General features: G+C 47.3%; 1 protein-coding gene across 1 annotated transcript in view; it reads left to right on the top strand.

The window, feature by feature from the left end:
- LOC104652870 (SLAM family member 9-like) overlaps positions 1-19,611 on the top strand; it is a 134,866-nt gene that overhangs the window by 7,879 nt on the left and 107,376 nt on the right. Inside the window, exon 2 of the mRNA XM_074389745.1 lies at positions 1,224-17,763. The gene's annotated coding sequence lies outside the window, so the exon portion shown is untranslated. The remainder of the gene's footprint in view (positions 1-1,223; positions 17,764-19,611) is intronic.

Here is a 19,611-nt window from a genome sequence, read left to right as displayed (position 1 = left end):
TCACGAGGTCGAGAGATCAAGACCATCCCGGTCAACATGGTGAAACTCCGTCTCTACTAAAAATACAAAAAAATTAGCTGAGCATGGTGGCGCGTGCCTGTAATCCCAGCTACTCAGGAGGCTGAGGCAGGAGAATTGCCTGAACCCAGGAGGCGGAGGTTGCGGTGAGCTGAGATCGCGCCATTGCACTCCAGCCTGGGTAACAAGAGCGATACTTTGTCTCAAAAAAAGAAAAAAAAAAGAATATAAATGGTGATATAAATACTTGCTGACACACCATCTTTGCAAGTACCAACAGAACAGAAGGGATGCCCAGTTCTGGAAGATGTTTTTCTAGAAAATGCAGTAACTCCTTAGATTTGTATACTAATATTTTTCAAAGCATTTAAAAACATTTTAATGATTAATTCATCCATTATTTATTCATTCCACAAAAATTCATACAGAAGCTACTGTGTGCCATTCACTATGCCAGATTTTGGGAAGACAAAGCTTACAGAATTTGGTCTCCTCTTATCGTAATAGCAGTTCTATTAGCAGTACTCCCTGCAGTCTCTTAAAGTTGTGAATGATAGTTTTAAATGAACTTAAATATTAAAGGTGTTCATATGTTATGAAAGCCAAACCATATGAACAAAGTAAACACGCGAACCAAGTTTAATGTAATCAAATATAACACAAACAGGTTCATCTAGTTCATTAAATTCTATTTGTGCATTCCTTCAACAGATACTGGTTGAGAAGCTACTATGAGCCAGGCACAGTGCTTTGCTGGGGGTATACAGATGATTGAAACACTGATCTCTGCTTCAAAGAGCTAATGGGAAGGATAGACACATAAGCAGACAACTATGACCCAATTTGGAAGCAGAGTTCAATGGTTTAGTAACCCACCCAGTAGTCATTCCCAGCCCTCTTCCCATTATAAAAGTGAGAATGCTTTTCTAACTTTCCTTGTAACCAGCAAAAGGGCAGGTTACCAAATTCTGGTCAGTCTGCTGGAAGGATTTTAGGAAAGATTTTTCACCTGAAAACAGAGAGGAACTCCCAATCCTGAGTCTCCTGTTATGGGCTGAATTGTGTTCTCTTAGAATTCATTTATCCGAGTCCTAACTCCCACTACCTCAGAATGTGACTATATTTGGAGATATGGTCTTTAAAGAGGTAATTAGGTTAAAATAAGGCCATTAGGGTGGAACCTAATCCGGTATGTATTCTTGTAGGAAGAGGGCATTGGAACATGGACATTCAACAGAGGAAGACACGTGAGGACACAGCAAGAGGCCATCTATAAGCCAAGGAAAGAGACGTCTGAAGGAGCCAATCCTGCCAACACTTGGATCTTGGACTTCTAACCTCCAGAACTGTGAGAAAATAAAATTTCTGTTGCTTAAGTCATCCACTCTATGGTACTTTGATATGGTAGCTTTAACAAGTGAATACATCTTTCCTGGTTTTAAATGTTGTTACGTGAGTTTGGAACGGCTGCAGCCATTCTGCAGAAGGGCTGAGAGAATTGCACAGAAGCTTAGAACCGTCATATCACAAAGCCAACCCTGGAATCATCTACTTTCAGACTTCTTGTGAAGAGATAATAAGTCACTATTGTTTCAGTTGCTTTAGGTGTGGGAGTTCTGTTACTCACAACCACAAGCATCCTAATTGATACAAGCAAGGATACAGACATTGTGGTATTGCAGGGACACCAAGAAGAGGCGTCTAGATGACAATTAAGCTTGGATCTTTAAAGATGTGCAGGAATTAATCAAATAAAGGACTGGACAAAGGGCATTTCAGGTGGAGAGGATAATAACAAGAGCAGAGAATACCAGATATGTGAGAGAAACTTAGTTACAAGCCTTTGTAACCTTTGGGTGCTGTAGGAAACTCAAGTGTGGAGCTGAGAGTGGCAAGACACCAGGCTGCGGAGGTTGGCAGGAGTTGGATAATGGAGTGAGACCTCGGTTGCTGCTAAAGAGCTGTGACTTTTTTCTGTACTGGCTTGATCAGAATTATGTGAATGGAAGATAAATTTAAGGGATCAAAATTGGAGGCAGGATTCCAACCAGAAATTTTATGAGCATTTAGGAGAGAGAGGAGGAAACAGAATCAAGGCAGTAGAATGGAGAGAGAAAGGAATGACTGATTCTAAAAAATTCACAAGGCATATTTTGAAGATGTTGCATATGAACATTATTGTGCTGTATGGCAAATTAGGTATAAAAGGTAAAGGACTATAATTTATAATGTAGCTGAGAACAGAAAGTTGAACTTTATCCTGAATGCTAAACCATTTTTATAATTTTTAATGAAAACTTTATTAAAAAATATACTATCCACTTCCCTGTTTTCTTCCGCAGAGTTTACCAGACATAAACTAACCTTTTCTTGATGACTCATGGTCATCATTATGAAAAAAGGAGGCATGATGGTATAAAGCAAAGGGCAAAATCATGGTATAGAGGAAAAGATTTTGTGTTAGACATCATGCAGTCTGGGTTTAGTTCCAGCTCCGCCACTCACTAATCTGCACAGTCACATAAAAGTCACTAAGCCTCTCTGAGTATTTGTTTCATCCCTGGCTGCCCGTTTCTCTGTGTGGGAAAGGGCTTGCTAAGGCACCAGGCACCATCCAGTGAAATGTTAGGATACTTTTTCTAAGCTGAAGTGACATGTAACACAATGCTTGTCTACTTCTAAGTCCTATTGTCTTTTGCTTCGAAAGCAAATCTTTGAGGTTGTTTGGCATCCCTTTGCTCTCAAAATGCTTCCTTCTCTAGAGGGCCTTTCACTCACACCCCACCTTGCTCTTCAAGGGTCATGGGCTAGGAAGCCAGAGGTCAAAAATCTTAAATATTTTCTCCAATGTAACCCACTAAGGCTCCCTGTGTAGGCCTAAGGACCTGGCTTTGGTTCAATTCATGTCAGTTATTTTTGGTGCTTAAAGACCTTTTTCACTTCCGGATTTGGTGCTGCATTCCACAGAATTGAGGTTGTCAGAGCTTAACTTACAGTTAAGCGGGTGTAACTACGGTGCTTTTATTATTGCCAGATGAACTGTTCTGTTTTCATTCTTCCTGCTGAATTAGTTCTCTTTTACCTCTCTGTAACCAGATTTCTGTGATATCATGGACACATCTATCCTCACCACCACCCACGCACTGTGACATAAATTAAGACAAAAATCTTGACGATAAGTTTTCAACAGAGATTTCTCGCATTCCCTCTTTTAAGGATTTAGGGTCCTTGAGTTTCCTCCTTCCTTCCCCTGCAATCTAAAGAAGTCCTTGACAGCATTTTGAGGGGCTTCTAACCCCCGAACACTGTTTGTAGGGGGCCTAGGATATAAGGTCCAGGCATAAGCACGTGAGTAGTTCATTTAAATCATAGTAGAAAATTACATGAGAAGATGTATAGCATCAGGCTTAAAGCCTGGACTTTTGAATTGGACCACTTGAGCTTGGATGTGTTGCATATCTCTCTGGGTCTCAGGTTCCTCTTTTGTAAAATAAGAGTAATATTTTCTGGCAAGGAGAAAATGTATTAACACATATAAAGCACTTAGCACGGACCCTGGTACAAAGTAAGTGCCCCTTAAATGGAAGGTGACCATATTGTTAGAGAAACCAGTCATGGGAGACAGTTAGGCTTGCAGGAGAAGGATCTGGATTCCTTTGGGCAAAAGGAGAAGACAGAAGTTGTTTGAAGATGGGGAGTAGAGGATCTCAGAAGAGGGTTAGGTGTTTGGGTAGAATGGGTTCCAGACAGTGGGCTGGATTTTGGATTATCCATTGAGGACAATTTCTGAGTTCTGACCAGGCCAAGCTAGATCTGGGATGTAGAAAGGGGAGATAGCTGGGAGACTGAGGTGTTTAATACCTTCTTTTAGGGACCTCAGCCAAGTCTGAAAGTTCAACCATCACATCAAGAAACTCTTCATTATCCCAGGCATCTTCCTTTTTCTCTCACGTCTTTCCTCCTGAGTCCCCATCAAGTTACCGTATGTGGTGGGTTAAAAGAGGGCCATAAATTATTCGACATGCCTCCCTTGAGAGGTGGGATATATATCCCCTTTCCTGAATTTTGGCTGGCCTCTGACTGCTTTGTCCAGTAGAATACAGCAGAAGTGACATTGTCTGAGTTCTAGGCCTAGTCTTTAAGAGTATTTTCAGCTCCCACCTTGCTCTTTTGTAACTCTTGAGCTGCTGTCTAAGAAGTTTGATCTCCCTACTACAGAAACAGACCCTGAGACTACATGAAAAAGGAGAAGTACCCAGATGAGTTCAGCCTTCTTGCCACTTTAGGCAAGGTGGAAGACTTATAAGCAAAGCCATCTTGGACTGTCCAGCCTAGCTGAGCCACCAGCTGAATGCCACTGGGGTAGTCCAGTCAGTGCCTTGTAGAGCAAAAGAATCATCCATCTGAGCCCTGTCCAAATTCCTGACCTACAAAATTGTAATTTACAATAAACTGGTTTCTGTTTTAGGCGGCTAAATTTGGGGGTAGTTTATTATATAGCTATAGATAACAGAGCAAAATGACCAAGTAAGGTTTATTTACAGTTTTTTTGAGTGGGTACAAGGGAACTTCAGGGATAAAAAGGGCTCCCCATGATCTCCATCAAAATATTCTCAGAGATAATTATTAGAATGAGGAATAAAATGAATCACCCATCATTGTTACTGATTAAATGCTCAATATTCAATTGACCTGGGAAAGGCAGTTGACTAAAAGTCACCTCACTCCTGTAAAAATGGAGTCTACCATTCAAATTATTTCATGTTTAAATGAAAAAAATTAGAAAAATATTTGAGAGGGGAGGCCCTCTCCTCTCCTCCCACTGAATTAATGGAAAAGGGTAGAAGGGATCTGGCCTAAAAGAATTGGAAAGAGGACTGCTGAACAGTTTCCAGAACTTGACAGTTTTGCTTAGAACCAGCTCCATTTCCTTCACTCATAAATGGAAAAATAATAAAATCTCTGCCCCAGGTATCTTGGAGGGGCCAGCCATAAACAGTCTGGGGTAAGCAGGCACTATCTTCAAAACTCAGAACCAAATTCAGCAAAACTGAATTTGGAGAAGTTCCTTGCTCAGGAGCTGGAATTCAGATGCTAGCTGTCCTGGCTCTTTTACTGAGGGATTTTTCTACTGCATTGTGGTGTTTCCTTTACCCACGTTGCCGAGGACAGTAGTATTTATGAGGAGTGATTATCTTGCAGTTCTCTGGAACTCCATTTCTTAGAATTTCAACCTTCTTCTCAGAGTGGTAACCTTCTCTCATTTTGAGAAGGTGAGAAAGAGCAGGTATATTCCATTATCTTTGAAGAAGATGGAAGTTGAGCATGGAGACGTAGGCTTGAAAACAGTTCATGCTTTGGAGAGAGGCATTCTGATGTGGTGGGCAGAATTTCAAAAGGTTCAGGTGTCTGGCCTCAGGCATTTACCTTCTAGATGGAGATATGGCATCCTCTCCCTCTCAGCAAGACCCGAGCAACTGCAATATAATGCTGCTCCAGAATCAAAGAGAGATGGGGTAGAGAAGGCACTAGCTAAAGGTGACCTTGCAGAGGAGGTGTTAGGCATGAGCTGGGAAGGAGGAGTGAAGGATGATATTCTAGGAGCAAATGCTTTGTGCAGAGTTTCAGAAGCAAAGACAAGCAATGTTCATGTTCAAGACATGATAAGAAAATTGCCTGAGATACAGCACAGGCCCTCGCTGACGAGGCAGGAGGGGTATGATTAGGAAGTTAGAAGGAGGGAAAGAGTTGTTAATAGTGAAGGGAGGCCTGCGCTCTTAGGTCCTGCTTGTTTCTGTGGATCTGGATCTCTGGACCTCCAGTATGAGTCCTTTGGTCACCAGACTAAGCCTCCAGCTCTTCCCAGTTCCATTTACCTTCCCAACTCCCATCTGTATCTCCTGTCTCAGCAGTGATCACTGTAGCACTCATAGTAGCCACCATTTTTGGAGTGCTAGGCACTGCACAAAGCTCTTTCCCTGCATTTCTCTTTTGATCCTCTTGGAAGCACGAAAGGGGAGCCTGCACTTTATAGATGAGGAATCGGTGAGACTGAGACAGAGCTCGGAGCAGGTTGAGAGAGGTTTGGTAACTTGTCCCACGAATCCCTCATCACTCATAAGTGGCAGAGAGCCAGGAAGGAGCCCAGGCTGTTCAACTTCAGGCTGTGTTTTCTCTGTAATCTGTGTGGGCTTTGGCTTTGTGGATGTATGCAGGGCCAGCTATGTAATGTGTGGGGCCTAGTGCAAAATAAAAATCTGGTGTCCCTTGTTCAAAACTTATTAAGAATTTCAAGATGAAGACAGGAAGCGCAGGTTTGGGTGCAGGACCTTGTGTGACTGTATGGGTTGCCAGCACATAAGGCTTGGCCTGTCATGTGGGTCACTGGCTCAGTCACACTGGGTTCAGTGCTGTCAGCAGCCCCTCATTCCCCAGCCCCACTACGGGCTCTCCTTTCCTTCCTTCTGGTAAATCTCTCAGCAATCTCCTTTAGGGAGGATAGAGAGGAAGGAAGGCCAAGGAATGGGTACTGCCAGTTGGGAGGGGTGAGTACAGCAGCCCTTTGGCTGATCTGTCTTCAAAGGACTCCCAGTCCCAGAAGCCCAGCGGGGAGTCACCATCAGCTCACATTTATGCTGCATTTGGGGTAATGTATTGTATAGATATGCATCCATATAGTAAGAACTGAGCATGATTAATAATCTGGGAATTCCTGGCTCTGCAATGCCCTTTAAGTCTCTATTTATCTAAGGTGACTGACTGCTAGCACTCTGCTAAGTGATGAGAGGAGGAGGCAGAAGAAGTAAGGGGAAAGTCAAGGTTCTTGCCCTCAAAGAATTTTTACACTCTGACTGGGGACACAAGATCTCTAAACATTAAATAATTAGAAGACAAAGCCAAATAATATATAAGTACACTGTAAATTAAATATGACCAAGTGCCAAAATATATGTCGCCCAATGTCACTTGCTGAGTGGTGTCTGAAAGAGCAGAAACCAGGGTTGGCTTGAATGGATCAGCATGCAGGCAGGCCTTTGTGAAAAGGTGGTATTTCAGCTGGATCTTGAGCAGGTAGGAATTGGAAAAGGGGATGGGGCAGTTCAGAAGTGGTGTGTAGAGTATGTGGGAGTTTTAACAAAACAAGAAGGCAGAACACAGGGTGACTGCATGAGTCTGGGAGGTGACCAGATGGGCTGAGCTGAGGGAGGGTACTGGGCAAAAGAGAGAACTCCGGAGTCAGACGGAGTCAGGTTTAAGTCTGGCTCTGCAGGGAACTAGCTGCCCAAACTTTCACGTTACTTAACCTTCCTGATCCTCAATTTCCTCAAAATATAACAGCATTTGCCACTCAGGGTTGTTCTAAGGATTAAATGCAAGTAAAGCAATTAACATAGAGCAGGCACAAAGTATGCTAAAAAAAGTTAGCTATTTATAATTATTTTGAAGATAAAATTCCACCAGTCAGTAGGATCAGATTATAAAACAACTATCTTGCTATTTTGCATTAAATCCTGGCTCCAATCTTATTAGGTGGGCTAGCTTGGATGATGTATTTGACCTTTCTGAGCCTCAGTTTTTCATCTGAAAATAGGGACGGGGGTTGCTGTGGGGGTTGCTGAAAGGACTAAATGACACTGTACACATGAAACACTTAGGACAGGCATTGGCACATCACGAGAGCTAATAAATGTCAGATATTCTGATAGCCAATCCTCCCCAAACACTGCAAAGAATTTTTCTTATCATTCCCATATTGTTGTTGAAGAAACAAAGGCTCAAAGGTTGAGGAACTTGTCCAAGGCCACCCAGCCAGTCCCCAGAGAGCCACAGCTTCATTCCTTCCACGAAGGAGAAACAGAAACAATCCAGCCTGCCTTCCTCAGCCTCCAAATGGAAATTCATCCCTCTGGTTGCCAGAGCCCTCTGTGCTTCTAGAATAGCGCTTATTACAGCCGGACTCACCCTCTGGTGAGTCCCTCCAGGGCAAGGCTGGTGTCTTACTCATCTTTGTGTACCAGCATCTGACATCAGCCATCCCCTGGAAGGTGCTCGGAAATGTTTGTTGACTTGAAATGAAATGAGGTGATTGGGGTCAGAGCCCCAGCAAAAGCAGGGCTTGATATGAGCCTGTATCTGATGTGTCAGAGGAGAGTCAAAGATGTCTACAAGGTTTCAAGTTTGGGTGACAGGAAAACAGTAGAACTGTTGGCAGAGAATGGGAAGCTGGTAGAAGCAGATGGCCGGGGTTTGAGAAGACAGTGGAGGGAGGGGTCATGCAAAGTTCAGATCCAGACAGGTTTTGATGGAGAGATGAGGGCCATGTAATCAGGATTCTGTACTGTAAACATCCACCTGGCAGTTCTCCACCCCGGCCTGTGTGCTGGCTTGTGACCTGACATTCAGGTACCTGCCCTGGAGTTGCTCCTAATGGGAGAGACCTGAGCCACACCCAGGAAACCACAGTGCTTAGAACACTTACACAGCCACCTATCGACGCCCAGAACACAAAGAGTATTTGGTTATGGCGGTGACGAGGAGGAGCCCTGGAGTGGGTTGCGGGGAGGGTCAGTCTAGGAGAGCTTCTTGGAGGAGGAAGAGAAGCAGGCTTGACTTTGGCCAGGAAGGGATGAGAATGAGGGTGGGGCTTGCTCACTGCAGGGAAGATGGGGCTTCCTGCCCTTGGTTGGGATTCTGGGCATGGTCCCCTAATCCATCAGCAGGAGTGCTGGAAGAGGAGTAGATCACAGCTGCTGCGAGGGGCCTGCAATGAGATCGCTAGGGAAACGAGGACAAGAATAACCATTCTAATGCCCAGGATGGCTCCATAGCTCAGCTGCCTTCTTATCTCTGTGCCATGTGGGCACCTCGCGCTCCCAGCCCCTGGTTCCTCCATTCCCCTCCTTCCCACGCCCTCAGGCTGTGGGAGGAGAGCACTGCCATCTCCCAGCTGTGTGTGGGGACAGTGGGCCTGGCCACCTGTCTCCTCCTTCACCTCAGCCCCATCATGGTTCCTTCCTCCTGGGCTGGCAGGGCCCACTCTGCTCCTGACAGGGGAATCAGCAGCCCTCCTGTCTCCCACCACCCCCTCCTTCTGTCCTGTCCCAGCCCTCACCCTCTCCCCTGAGCTGACTGATAGCAATAAAACCCTGATAGGAAGAATGGAGGGGGTGCCTGCCCTCTTGGGCTTCTGGCTCTCCTGTCCCATCCCCTGGTATCCCCCAGTATCCCCCAGCCCCCTCCCTTACCTCTCAGCCCCTCCTCCTTGGTGGCCACCCCAGCTTTTTCCTTGAGGCCCTTCAGGCCTGCCCTCTATGCCTACCCACCTCTCTCTGCTGGAGGGCACAGCAGCACTCCTGCCCTGGCCTGGGCAACTTTGTCCTTGGGGGTGGGGCAGCTCAGCTTCTGGGATTTCCCCAGCCGACAGCCAGCAGGAAGTCTGACTTGGAGAGGGGAAACCTTACTCTTGGCCTCTGTCCAGCTCCTGACAAGACCAAAGTTCAGGGGCAGAGTTGGTTACCCTGGTCAGCTGGGGACTCCCACTGACCTCTGCTTATCAGGATTCGGGGTTTAGGTCTTGAGCCTGGAGTGCAGGTCAGGGGCCGGGGAAGGAGGAGGAGGGTGAGGGCTGGAGGGCAGTGTGGTGAAGGAGCTGTTGTGCCAAGGCCCCTGCCCACTTTCCCCAGGCTTGGCTTTTCCTGTCCCTGAACCCTGCTGAGTGGTGGGGTGGGGGATCTTGGGACTGTCTCTCGGTCCTGAGCTGTGCATACATGCAGGCGGGTGTGGCTGGGTTCACAGTATCTGCAACCTCAGGGCTGATAAGGGGCCTGCAGCAGCACCACCCTCCCCAGCCCTCTTGGGAACCCCAATTGTGACTCGAGAAGAGTGCTTTTGAGGGCACAGTGCACCCGTGGTCTCATTTCCAGACATACAGGGGTGAGGAAAGGAGGGTGGCTGGAAGCTGGTGTTTGTTGGTGCCTCAGTCTCCCCTTCTCTGGGGCTGCTACTGTGGAAAAGTGATAAGCCCTATGAATGGGGTGGTGAAGGAATGGCCTCCTTTTCTGGGGGCTCTGGCCCAGCAAAGGCTTCACAGTCAGCACCAGCTCCTCTATCTCCTGGCTGAGTCTCTCCTCTGTCCTTACCCCTGGTTGCCCTGTTCACGGGCTCCAAATGGGCCCCTGGGGACCCCTCAGCAGCCAACACTACAGGGAACGAGCAAGAGCCAGCCCCCGGGGGAGGACAGGCAGACAACACTGGTGACTGTGCACATTCCACACCCCGCCCACCCTGCCTCGGGGGCCACCTTCCCCGTCCCTCCTCGTCCCTCCGACTCAGGCTGGGGGCCCTTTTTCAGGGCTCTTCTTAGGGTCTGGGCTCTCCCGCCGTATACCCAGGGCAGAAGGAAGAGAGAGCAACTGAGGCAAAAGGGGGCAAGCATGGCTGGGAAGCATGGGATGGGCTGGAGTCAGGGTCCGAGTTGGGTGGGGACAGCACCCCGGAGCCAAGGACCCGGAGTTTCTGGGGAGGAGGGGGAAGCTGTGCGAGGGGCCAGCGCCCCCTGGTGGAAACTGTTGTAGCGACAGCCACCCCAAGCTGGGTCGCCCAGGCTGGCTGTTGTGGTCACGTGGGCTGTCTTTCCTGGACACTTGGGGGTGGTATTAGTAGAATCTAGAGGGAGGAGAAGCACAGCCCTGCACAGACCAGGCAACAGCCGCTCTAGCAAGAGTTAGATTTAAGAAGGACTGTCCAGGAGCCCTTTTCTATTCTGGTGCCCCTTAGGGAAGTTCCTCTACCCTGTCCATCTCATTTTCTTATCTGTCGCGCTTGTAGTAGGTTATCATGCCATCTCCAAGGCACCTTCTGGCTCTGGCATCTCGAGGTTCCAGATCAAGCAGCAGCTGATGGTTTACATGACCTCTCTGGTATCGGATTTCCTTCTGCCTTGCCTGTGCTCACATCTGCTTCAGCCACACTGGCCTCCTGTTCCTGGAACACACCAGCATGTCCTGCCCAAGGGCCTTTACATAGACTGATGTCTCTGCCTGGGAAGCTAGTCCTCAGACGTCTGCTTGGACCCTCTTTTACCTCTTTCCAGTTTTTTCTCTACTCGCCTTCTTTATGGAGCCTGTTCTCACCGTTTGATGTAAAATTGAAGTCACCCTTGTCTCCAGGTCCACAACCTCACCACGTTGTACCTTTTCCAGAGCCCTTGCCACCTTCTAACATACAACATCATTTCCTTATTTATCAATTTTTTTTTAAGGGATGTGGTCTTGCTGTGTTGTGCAGGCTGGTCTCAAACACCTGGGCTCAAGCAGTCCTCAAGGCTTGTCCCTAACCTGGAATCCTGCCTCCTAAAGTTCTGGGATTACAGGTGTGAGCCACATGCCTACTTTCCTTATTTATCATGATTGCAGTGAAGTTCTTTTCCTCTTCTGCTAAGATGACCAGGGCAGGGAGTTTAGTAGGCTTTGTTTATGGATATATTCTAGGCACCTGGGACAGTGGCTGACATAGGAGGAGCTCATTAATTATTTGTGGAGGGAATGAGTATACCATTGAAGAGGATCTGGGCTGGAGACCGACAGGCCCACCCTAATAGCTCACAGTTAGTGTGCAGGTTTGATATGCCACTGTGACAAAAATGGGATGTGATTGGAAGTGACCACATTGCTGATGAGGTCGGGTGAGTGAGAAGAAGGCAAGGGCGTGCAGGGGAAAGCACAACATGGCTGGCTTCCATCCTTGGCTGTATCGACAGACTGGCATCCAGTTTACCGAGACATTCTCAGCCTGATCCATGCACCATCCATTCTGAGAGAGATTTCTCGGGAAAGGAGGATAGGGGAAAGGTCAGATAAATTTGGAAAATGATATAGACCAGATTCCTTCTGAAATATTCAGTCTCTACTCCAGTAGGAAAATTGGCTTACGTTCTTTAATCTGGTGTTTTGCAATATATAAGTCCACAGGATTCTATGTTTCCACATTCCTTCCTTTCTTTTCTTTTTATTTTTAAGCTGAGCTCCTGCTAAATTAGTGTTCTGACTCATCAGATACTTTGGGAAATGCTGACTTACAAGATGAGGCTTAACTCCCTAGTATGGCATTCAAAGCCGTCGTGGTTCTTCCAGTGTCTCCAGACTCGTTTCAAAGGTGCCCAATGTTTCCCCCATCCCACTCGGTTCCTATTTGTTCATGGTTCTTTCAGCGCCCCCCGCAGCTCCCACATCCCCTCTCCAAAACTCCTTCCTGCCCCAGCCAAAGTACCGCTTTCCCAACCCTGCCTCCCTGCATTGTCTACACCCCTCAGTGTGCTTTTCCCATCCCCCTGCTGGGTCCCAGTTGTTCTTTTTCCGCCTTGGTTTGCTGCCTCCTGGCGCTGCTCTTCCCAGGCGGGGGTGAGGTCTGCTCACTCTGCCTCCCAGGGCCCACTCCTTGAGCGGCTTCAGTGGATGCAGAACCCATGCAGCTCTGTGGCTGCAGAGAGGGAAGGAACACCAGCTCACTGCCTCACACGCTCCAGAAGAGGGACCTTGCTGATCCCTCTGTTAGCGCTGTCCTCTGGGTGTCTTTAATATCTTCCTGTCCATGGATCCTTCTGTCCCTTCTGAAGTGCTGAGCAGCTGCCATCCTAAACAGGACTGGATTTCCCAATGGACAAAATAGTCAATGATATGTATAGATAATTCACAAAACTGAAATACAACTAAACTTTTGAGAAAATGTTCTAACTTACCAGCAGTCATACAATTACATTTGATGCAGTATTGTCAATAATGTGTATCGAGAACTAGAATATGCATACCATGCACCTCAGTAACCCTCACTGTGAATAAATCCTAAGGAAGAAAAAAAATATTGAAAACACAAGGCTTAAAAGTTATCTATAGCGTTTTTAAAAGACCTTTTTGAATGTGAAAAATAACACACAGAAAAGTACATCATAAAACAAACATAAAGCTTAACAAATTCCCATAAAGCAAATGCCCAGCATAAGCACCCCCACCTCACGAGGTGGACACCACCAGCCCCCTCAAGGCACTCTGTGTCTCTTGCAGATCCCGAGGCCTCCCTGCCTCTGCCCTCAGAAAAACACTGCTTGTTTTTGTTTAGGGTTTGACCCCTTCGGCACACATCATGAACACGATGATTTGGCTTTGCCTGCGTCTGGGGTTCACACTTACATGAAATCAAGTGTTTGTGTTCTTTTGTCTCTAGTTTTTTTCACCCAACATTACAGGAGCCTTTCCCAGAAATCCTGGGGTACAGGTGCATTCTGTGGATGAATGGGGTTGCATCACTGAGTCACAGGGATTACTAGCAATCGTGTGTGTAAGCACCTAGCACAGTGCCCAGTAAGTGGTGGCACTTACTACACATTTCATACTTTCCTCTCCTCTGTGGAGGAGGGCCCATCCCTCTCCGTCCCTGGAGCAGGCTCCTCCTGCTCCCATCCCGGGACTGGCTGGCTTCCCTTCCTGCTTCCACCACTTCTTTCCCCCACCCTGGAATCCGGATCCTGTCTTCCTGGGCTGCTGAGGACAGGGATCCAGTCAGTGTTTTATCCTTTCTCTGTGCACACAGCTCAGCCACTCCTGTGAGGGCTCCTCAGGATTTGCTTTCAGGAAAAGGGAAAGCCGACCCAGGCTATGCTCACTCATGGTGCCTGCCACCCCTCATTCTGCACTGAGGCCCTTTGAGGCAGAGACAATGGCTACTTCAAATTTCAGTCAGCCTGTCTGTATAAACAAATGGGAACTGTTTAATATGTACTTCACAGGAAAGTAAATACTCAGGTTTTTTTTTTTTTTTTAAATTTTGGAAAGAAAGATGAGCCCAGGTGAGCTGTCCAGGGATGGGAGCTGTGAGATGTAGGGGTGAAGGGCATGGAAACTGCCTGGCTTGGGCAGGGACAATGGTGGGCAGATGGGTACCTGAGAAACAGCCTTGGTGCGTCTTTCATGCTCTGGCCTTTAAAAAAATCACCTTTTGCGCTGATGCTAATTTTCAGTGACTTGTGCCATTTTGCCGGATGGGTCTTTTTGTTATCACCACTGTTTTGTCCCAGGTTCAGGAAGAATTGCTGAAAATTCTTATGGTCTAAGGAAGAGGCTTTATTGGGGAAACTTACCAGAGAGGTTGGCAAGGAGAAAAGAGGATTGTGACCCTGCTTCTGTCATTGTGCCATGGAAAGGCTTGGCTGGGCCTGGGTGATTTGCTGGACACACAGACAGTGGGCTGGGTTCCAGAGGAGGGACTCTGTTCTCAGGTTGTTCTCCTTTCTTACAGGGCCAATGGTGAGAGTAGCCTTTAAGTGTGTTAAGCCTTTCTGTGTGTTATATTTCACATGTAAAAAGGTCTTTTTGTTAAATGAGTACTCTGAATGAAGAGACCCCCCCAAACAAGAAGGGGTGAGCCAGCCGTGGGCCTGGCTCCTGTATAAGAATTCCAATGGCACATCCTTTTACTTCCACTGTGTAGAAAGAGAAGGAGTTGGGGAGTGCTAAAGTAGGAGCAGTGTTTTTTAGAAAATGGAAGGAAGAATGGGGGAAGGATTTGGGGTCTATGGGGTCAGATAGGTTTCCTTTTGTAAGTTTATAAAGTGGTTGATTAGTGGGGGGCAAAACCTGGTGTCCAGAGGTGAAAGTACTCCACAACACCTAGGAAGGAGAGAAGCTGTTGTTTAGTGGAGGGGACTGGGGTTTGGGAGATTAACTGGACACCATCAGCGGGAAGAGCGCATGCGTGCTGACGGAGGAGTATGCCGAGATAGGTAATGGAAGGGGTGGAAATGTGTGCCTTAGAAGGAGATGCCAGGTATCCTTTAGAATCTAGAAGTTGAGGAGTAGGAGGGTGTCCTGTTGAGAGGATTTCTAAGAGGGGCTACAAAGGAGGAGATTGTTGATATATTGTATGAGGTAGGAAGCAGAAGGGTGAAAGGAGAGTAAGTTGCGGGTGAGGGCTTGGCTAAAGTAATGAGGGCTATTTCAGAAACCTAGGGGAGGAATGGTCCAGGTTAACTGCTGGGACTGGTGGGTGTGGGGGTCAGTTCAAGTAAAGGCAAAAAGGGTTGGGAAGAGGGGTGCATAAGGATAGTAAATAGGCATTTTTGAGGTCCAGGATGGAATAATGGGTCGTGGTAGGGCATATGGAGGCACTACGGGCTGGATGGGGAGCACTATCTGATGAATAAGGTGAAGGTCTTGCACTACCCTGTAGGACTCGTCCGGTTTTTGGATGGGTTGGATGGGGGAATTGTAAGGAGAATTTGTAGGCTTTCAAAGGCCATGTTGTAATAGGTGGGTAATAATAGGCTTTAGTCCCTTTAAAGCCTGTTGTGGGATGGGGTACTGGTGTTGAGCAGGGTAACGGTGATTAGGTTTTAATGGATGGTAAGATGCACATGATCAGTTGCTAAGGAAGGAGTCCCATATACATGGGTCGAGGTAGGGAGATGTGAGAAGAAGTTGTGAGGGAGGCTTTGAATCGGGCAAAGGGCAGCTATGAGATGTGGCTGTAGTCCAGGAATATTCAGAGAGGCAGGTAATTTAGTTAAAATGTCTCAGCCTAGTAGGGGAACTGGACAGGTAGGAATAACTAAGAAGGAGTGTGTAAAAGAATGCTGTCCAAGTTGGCACCAGAGTTGGGGAGTTTTAAGAGGTTTAGAGGTTTGGCTATCAATACCCACAACAGTTATGGGGACAAGGGAAACAGGCCCTTGAAAAGAAGGCAATGTGGAGTGGGTAGCCCCCATATCGACCAAGAAGGGGACAGACTTACCCTCCAATGTAAGAGCTACTTGAAGCTTGGCGTCCGGGATGGTCCAGGGGCCTTCTGAGGTGATTGAGCAGCATCAATCTTCTGCCATTAAGCCAAGATCAGGGAAAGAGTCAGCCTGAGAGATATGGGGTCAGAGTCGGAGCCTTAGAGACCCGGGTTTGAGTTGGGTAGTCCAACTTCCAGTGGGGCCCCACACAGACAGGACACGGCTTAAGAGGAATCCCAGGCTGCGGGCATTCCTTGGCCCAGTGGCCAGGTTTTCAGCATTAGAAGTAAGGTTTTGCAGGAGGAGGTCCTGAAGAAGTCTAGACACGGGGGGTTTGGCAGTCTGAAACTTCTGCAAGCTGAAAGAGTGGCTGGGGTCTGTCTTACAGCCAAGGCAAACACTGTAATTCTGAAATATATCCTGCTGATTGGCAGCTCCTTCTCAGTTATTAAACACCTTAAAGACGAGGTCGATCTGTTCCTGTTGTGGGATTTGAGGGCCAGATTTTAATTTCTTTAGCTTTTTTAATGTCAGGGGCTGACTGGGTGATAAAATGCATATTAAGTGTTCTTCTGGGCTGAGAGTAGAGGAAAGGAAGACATTTAAGTCACTCCAGGTGAGATTGTAGGACTGGCTTAAGTATTGCAACTTTTGTGTATATTTAGTAGGATCTGATGAAAAGGAGCCTCACCGTTGGCTGATTTGGAAAAGGTTGGATAAAGACAAAGGAATGTGCACCCTAACTGTGCCTTTGGCTCCAGCCACCTCTTGAAGGGGGAATTGTTGGGCAGGGGTGGAAGAGTTAGCTGTGAGACTAAACTGTAAGCCGGACTGGGTATGAGATGGGGAGGTGACAGGAGGGGCATAAGGAGGTGGGTTGTGGGCAGAGGAAGAGGAGAGAGGCTTGGGGTGGTGTAGGTAGGGCCTGGATTAGGGCCTGCTTCAGACAAGCAGGGTGGAGAAAGGTCAGAAGGGTTGATGGACAAGGATTCTGGGTTACTGGCAAAGGCAGGAGCGGCAGATGGAAGGGAGAGAAAGAAAATTTGGTATGGGTTGCACTGAGAGCAGAGATTAGGGAGGGATTGGAGCGTAAAACAAATGCCTGGATTGAGACCATCCTGGCCAACATGGTGAAACCCGGTCTCTACTAAAAATACAAACAAATTAGCTGGGCGTGGTGGCACTTGCCTGTAGTACCAGCTACTCGGGAGGCTGAGGCAGGAGAATTGCTTAAACCCAGGAGGCGGAGGTTGCAGTGAGCTGAGGTTGTACCATTGCACCCCAGCCTGGTGCCTGGTGACGGGTGAGACTGTGTCTCAAAAACAAACAAACAAACAAAAAAACAAATGCCTGGATGTAGGGAATTTCAGACCATTTGCCCATTTTACAATAAAAGTTGTCTAGATCCTGCAGGATAGAAAAATAGAAGGTACCATTTTCTGGCCATTTAGAGCCATTGTCCAATTTATATTGTGGTCAAGCAGTATTGAAGAAGAGAATAAGATGCTTAGGTTTTATGTCAGGTGATAGCTGGAGGGGTTTGAGATTTTTCAGATTGCAGGCTAGGGGGAGGAGGGAGGAATGGAGGGTGAGAGATTGCCCATAGCTTAAGAACAGCAGCGGAGACAAGGAAAGTGAGTGCATGAGCAAGCAGCTTAGCAGGCGTCCCAGACTAAACCTTGGTCTGTACCTGGGGTGAGTCAGTTAAAGGGGGCAATCCCCATGTTGATCCTTCACCTGTAAGTGTGAGTGAGTGACCAGAGCAGACGTCTCCGCAACGATCAGTCACTGAGGGAAGACTCTTCCTGGTTCTGTGACCTACATAGGAATTTTTCCGGTCATGAACTTTATGGAAAGTCCTGACTTTCTTGTCTCCACTGAAAGGGAGAGGAAAATGAAACTGAAAGAAGAAGGTTGACAGGTAGCAAGAAGGGCTAAAGGAGTGCGTTGCAGCAAGCTGCTTACCTGATCTGACGATGGTGAGTGGATCTGTGGGCTGGTCTGATGAGCCTAGGTCACAGGTAGGTCTCTTCATGGAGGGAGCACAAGGAGAACAGTAACAGGGGGTTTGGGCTCCCGCAAGAGTTTGCTCGTCCTGGGTTTCGGCACCAAATGTTAAAAGGCAACTGGGCTTTGTTCGCTATGAATGAGGAGACTGCCCAAACAGACTTTGTATAAGCAACACGGCTGTTTATTCACCTGGGTGCAGGTGGGCTGAGTCTGAAAAGAGAGTCAGTGGAGGGTGGTGGGATAGGATTTGGTTTTATAGGTTTGGGTTAGTCAGTAGAGTTAAAGAAGTTACAGTTCAGGGTGGTTTTTGCAAGCTGGGAGGGGGTTGTAGGGTCTAGAGCAGGCATCCCCAAACTTTTTACACAGGGGGCCAGTTCACTGTCCCTCAGACCGTTGGAGGGCCGCCACATTCTGTGCTCCTTTCACTGACCACCAATGAAAGAGGTGCCCCTTCCTGAAGTGCAGTGGGGAGGGGGCCGGATAAATGGCCTCAGGGGGCTGCATGCGGCCCATGGGCCGTAGTTTGGGGACGCCTGGTCTAGAGTCATGAGGTTGACCAAGGTCAGTTACAAAGCCCAGTTGCCTTATCAATTAAGGTGAGAATAAGGAACAATAGAAGAATGTCTCAAAGTTAATTGGGTGCCACAGGGGCCAATCATTCTTCTCCTTTTTGTGGTTTTCCAGTTACTTCAGACTTTCTAGTTCCAGGAACTCATCTGGAGCATAGGTGCAGGTCACAGAAGTTACTATGGCATAGTCCATGGTGCAGTCAGTCAGCCTAAAAAGCCTTACACTTTTAAATGTGCAGTGATAACTTTTGAGCCTTGTGTTTCCAACATTTTTGTTTTCTTTCTTAGTATTTATTCACAGTGAGGGGAACTGGGGCACACTGTTTGCATATTCTTATAGTTCTTGATACACATTATTGGCAATGTTGCATCAAATGTAATTTGTATTTCTATGACTACTGGTAAGCTAGAATATTTTCTCAAAAGTTTAACTAGCTGTATTTCAATTTTGTGAATTTTCTATACATATCATTGACTCTTTGTCCAGTGGAGAAATCCAGTTATGTTTAGGAAGATAACTGCTCAGCAAAGGGACAGACAGATCACTAACTCCAAGAGTTCGGGTTCAGTGCCAGCAACTAATAAGGTGTCTAGAAAGACCAGCTGCCCAGCACAAGGGACCTGGGGATCTGGGGGCATTTGTACATGCTCCAGCCTGGGGAATGGAGCTGATGATCTCATGGAAAGTTGTCTGTGGGTACAGACTATCCCAGGAGAAGGAAGAAGCCCTAATACCAGTTGGGTGTGTCCATGAAATCCAGATTGAGCTCCAGAGCCATTTGTGCCCAGTTCTGCTCCTGGCTCCCTAGGAGTGCTGGAGACTGGCAAGCATGTTCACTGCATCTGTGGATGAGTCTGTGCACTCGGGTTTGAGGGAAACAGTGGGACATGCAGTCTGAAGTCCCTGTTCTCAGTCCTGGGCCTGCACCAGGTTCTTGGTCTCCACATGTTGGGCCAGGTGCCAGGGAAGGTGCTGACAAGCTTGGGTTGGGGTGGCGGGAGGAATCTTCTCTGTGAGAGCCCAGCGGAAGTTGGGACCTCTGGGACCTGGGTGGTCAGAAGGCCGGGAGCAGAGTTCCAAGCTGGCAGGAGCCTCTGAAGACAGACCGGAGTCTGGAATTCTTTCTGAGAGAAAAGTAAATTCAGCCCTTTTGTCTGTAGTGATGCCCTGTGGGAGGAATTCTCCTTGTTTGAGGGGCTGTGTCACCCTCTGGTGAACTTGGTTTCCAGAGGAGAATTGTCTTGGTT

The sequence above is a fragment of the Saimiri boliviensis genome, chromosome 19 (assembly GCF_048565385.1).
Source record: "Saimiri boliviensis isolate mSaiBol1 chromosome 19, mSaiBol1.pri, whole genome shotgun sequence".
Classification (NCBI taxonomy): Eukaryota; Metazoa; Chordata; class Mammalia; order Primates; family Cebidae; genus Saimiri; species Saimiri boliviensis.
This window is presented reverse-complemented; position numbering and strand designations above follow the sequence as displayed.